General features: G+C 33.1%; 1 long non-coding RNA gene across 1 annotated transcript; it reads left to right on the top strand.

Moving 5' to 3' along the window:
* The first annotated feature begins 462 nt into the window (after positions 1-462).
* On the top strand, positions 463-2,344 carry LOC122315796. The gene is made up of 2 exons (XR_006244116.1): positions 463-1,059; positions 2,123-2,344. It is a non-coding gene; the product is annotated as an uncharacterized LOC122315796 (long non-coding RNA).
* Positions 2,345-4,656: the final 2,312 nt, after the last annotated feature.

Below are 4,656 nucleotides of genomic sequence, written 5' to 3'. Positions count from 1 at the left end.
AACACATCGATCAATATAATTACGATAATAAAATAAAAAAAAATGAGAAGAAAGCAATCTTATACGAATGGATAAGTTTACTTCTTAAAACTAGCATCTCCTCTTAAACCAAGTGTGAATTTTGAGTTATCCAATGGTAACTTTGGGGTTTAGGGAAATGGGATCCATCATGTGTCTATTTGTGTACTTATCTCAATTTTTGCCTCTCTAGATGAATTCAGATGACAAATGGATTTGAATGACTATGGCATGCAATCGTGGACCAAGAATTCAACTAAGAGCCACGAGAGGGATGAGAAGTTACTATTAAATCACTAGATTTGGGACGTGGAATCAAATCTTCTCTATAAAAGTACTATTTTATTATAAGTTATGATAATCTAACATATAATAGGGTAACATGACATACATACATGTGATTTCCTTGGCATTATCAATAATTAAGTAAATCTAATTAGTTCAGCCATCATTTCCTCTTAATCATGTAGTTGTAATTAAGGTGCTTCAACTAGGCATGTGAAGAAAAACCAAGGACCCAGTCTATCAGAATGACCCGACCCGACCCGACTTGCCCGATGAAAAGGGTTTTGGACGGACTTTCAGATTGAACCCGTTAAAACACCAGTTTCAACCCTACTAACATTTAAAAAAAAAAAAAAAAAAAAAAACCACTTCTACTTAAGCTTGCAGATCAACCCTAGCTGATAGCCCTCCCCATTCCCATCGTCATCTCATCGCCTCCATTCTTCATCTCATTGCCTTTGTTCGTCGTCACCTCCATTTCTCGTAGCCTTCTTTCTCCTCTGTTTATCACTGGCTTATTCCTTCCCCTCAATTTGTTGCCGGCTTATTCCGTCTCATATTGTCGTTCGATCTTTGGGGGAGCTTGCACATCCCGATGTTCTCAAAACAGCTATGCATATGGGTTGGTGGAGGCAGTCCTGGCTCACGGGTTCTAAATTTTTGTGGAGGGCAAGATAAAAGGGAATCGGAGGAAGAGCTTTAGGTGGATCAAAAAATTATACACTCAAGTGATGGATGGATGACGGTGACAGATGGGTATATCTTTCTTTCTTTTTTGGCAATTTTAGGTTTTGTTTTGGTTTGTGGCCTTTAAGATCGGACTTGAAGGCAGAGTAGCACTTAGGTTTTGGAGGATCAAAGTAGGAATGGGAGGTGGAGATTTTTTTTCTTTCGTTTTTGGATAAAATGACAAATTTTTTGATATCTTTCTTTTTTCGTTTCTTTTATATATCCTGGTTAACTGGAATCCATATATAGAAAGCATATGTATTTTTGGCTGTAAAAAGCTTTGAATTTGGCAAGAACTTCAATTTGGTTCTTTATTGCATAGTATCTATAGGTAAAATGAGTAATTTTTTTGGAAGTTTTCCATGAAATATTGGAGAAGAGTAGAGCATGGTCCAGTCTCAATTATCATACTGCAGATAAAGTCACTTCTGCTAGTCCTAAATATGGAAGCTATAATTCGAGTGATTTGGAAACGCATAAATGTAGTTTTCAAGTACTAAAGTTTGATACTTCTACCAACTTGAAGGTCGTAGTTGGATAGCATTATTTATTTCTTTGTTCTAATTTGTTGGAAACTTTAGCTTCAGATCGTTAAACATATTATCATTGGCGATCAATTCCCCAAACTGTTGCTTGGTCTTGCTCTCTCTGTCTCTACCTACTCCTACTTTTGGATGTGTTATATATCTGAAGTAATGTTACAAGATACAGGAGGATTTTCCTTCTAAAGTAGGACTTCTAATCCTGGGTATAGAGGCAAATTGGTCCCTAGTACATCCATCTTGTGTTGATATGCTTCTCCATGTATCTTTATTTGGTTGACAAGTTTTTACTAATCAGCAAACTTCCTGCTATCATGTTGACCATATCTTAAAGTAGATCCAATCTTTAGAAGAAGTTCATGACATGATGATTATTTTAAAATGCTTTTTCAATATGCTTTAACTGTGCCAATAAATTCGAAGTGTATTCTTATTTTGATTTATGCGCCTTTTTTGTATATTTTTGGTTCTTATATTTATGAACTTTTTTGCTTAAATGAAGAACCAAATTAAGAATAAGGTATAGATTGCACTTTATTCTTTTTCAGGATTGCTAATGTTTTCCACTCTTTCTTTTGGGGAGTAAGCTAAAGAGATGCAATCACTTCTTTTGTGGGGGCAAAATCTCTTTCCAACCTGGATTATGATCATGAATTTTGGGTTAAATTATAATTTAAAATAATTTAATTTTATGTTTGTGAGATCACGGGTAAAAGAGTTGATAATGGTGTAATAATTAGTAATAATGAGTTGATATGTTTGTAAATTAATTCTTTCTTCTCATTATTAGTATTCATTAATTTCCATTTTAAGCGTTAAGATAAAAAAAAAAGGTTGACCTGACCGAATTTATTGGGCTGCGTTGTCCAATTCAAATAATTGGATCGGATCAAAACCCCGCTTGGGATGATCGGGTTGCAAGCCTAGTTTCAACCTTTTTCTTTATTCTACTCATCACTTTTAATTACCACTAACTTCTTTCCCAACTTAGTGCACGATGGTATATATAAGCACCTCTCGTTTTATTTTATTTTTTTCTAATTCTCTTTATCAAACATGAACTTGATGTACATCACTAATAATTGGAAGAGAGAAAATGCCAACATGTGATATCTAGCAAAATGTCATGTTTAATCGATTCCTACAACAAGATCCAGTTTCTTTACCAGTGATTTGTGATTGTACCAATTGTATTGTATACATATAGATAGTATCATCAATGATCTTAGGTTCCACACATGGGTTTGAATGAGTACAAAACACATGAGTAGACAATGCAACAGTCATGTTTTTTTTTTTTTTTAACTCTTTCTATACAACATGCCAAGACCTTTTGTCCAAAAAAAAAAAAAAAATGAAACAAAAACATGTGGCATGTGCCCACGAGCCAAAGAAAGGAGTCATGAGAAGGTCTTTTAATTGTATCTGCAAAAAATGAATAGTTTGGTGTATATGTCATGGAATGTGATTAACTAATAATACATAGCAATATTGCTATCCTTAGAGGGAACTAATTGTTGTACACGTACGTTTGATAAAGTTTTTATTTAATGTGTAATTTGCGAGTTTTGATACTTTGAGATGCAAATATAGTATAAAATGTCTAGTAATTAAATAGTTCAAAATGTACTTTTTTATCCAATATTTAAAAAATATGGGTTCATTTGGATTCAGAGATGAGATGAAAGTTAAAAATTTAATAAAATATTGTTAGAATATTATTTTTTAATACTATTATTTTTTTTAAATTTGAAGAAGTTAAATTGTAATTCGAAAAAGTTTAATTATTTATTATATTTTATATGAAAATTTAGAAAAGTTGTAATGATGAGATGAGATTAAACACTCTGTGAATCCAAACTAGTCCTACGTGTGAGTTGAAGATTCCAAGTTGTGATAATGCAAAATCGATGGAAAAATTGAAGATATGATAAAGAAATTGCAATTCTGTTGCTAAGTTTTAATTAATATGACGTAGATAAAATGCAAAAAATAGTATTTTTATGGAAAATGATAGACATACACCTACAGATGCAGCCAAGATTATAAGTTTGGAGGGGTTAGGTATTTTTAGGACTGAAATAAATAGTTGAATTAAAATTTGTTAGGAATATTTTTTTAAAAAGGCCATAAAAAATCGAATAAAGCATAAGAAAGAGAAAAAAAAAATATCAAACTTGATAATAGAAATTTTCTTTTAAATAAGGGATTTTTTTTTTTGTCAAATAACTTACAAAAGTACTATCACTTTATCTAAAATCCTCTTAAAAATTTTCAGAATGTTGTGTTTCAAGAGCAGAATAGCAGCAAACAGGATGAGTTAGAGGCCTTTTTTATGATTGCTTGGGGTTGCTTGTCTAGAAGGAACCAAGGGATTTTTTAGGGCAAGCATAGGGCTATTGAAGATGTGATCAACCAAGCTCTCTCTATACATAAGTCTTTCAAGTCTGTGAAGGTTGGAAATCCAAGCAGTGTTAAAAGGCTGACTCAGTGGCAGCCACCTCCTCAGGGAGTGGTTAAACTCTATGTGGATGGTGCAATTTTCTAGACATCCACCAACAAGAAATGGTAAAGTTTAGATGTCAACCAACAAGAAAGAACAGCCAATAACTAATTCTTTTGAGATTGATCTGATTACAATTCTAAGAGGCCTACAATTCAGCATTCCTCTAGGACTTAATGAACTACATATTGAAAGTGACTCTCTCTTAAGGGTCCAAGAGATCACAAACTCTGCAGGCTCCAGCTCAATTCTTGGAAATATTGTAAAAGATATTCAGCACCTTATGGAGAGGATCTCGAGGTGTTCCATTCATCACATCCATAGAGAGAGTGATACTGCTGCTCACAAGCTAGCAAGATTTGCTAGACATGTCCAAACCATTAATATATGGTGAGAGTTAGTTCTATGCTGTATTCAACATGTCCTTTGGACTGATATGCATTTGTAATATATTGATGCCTTTAATGAAATTACTTTCCTATAAAAAAAATTGAAAAATCAAATTCTACGTTTATCTCTACTTTAATGCATAATATACATACGGCAGTGCCGTCTAAGCCCTAGGTGCAATATTCAAGA

Source organism: Carya illinoinensis, chromosome 1, assembly GCF_018687715.1.
Source record: "Carya illinoinensis cultivar Pawnee chromosome 1, C.illinoinensisPawnee_v1, whole genome shotgun sequence".
Lineage (NCBI taxonomy): Eukaryota > Viridiplantae > Streptophyta > Magnoliopsida > Fagales > Juglandaceae > Carya > Carya illinoinensis.
Note: the sequence above shows the minus strand (reverse complement) of the source record. Positions and strands in the feature narration are given on the sequence as shown.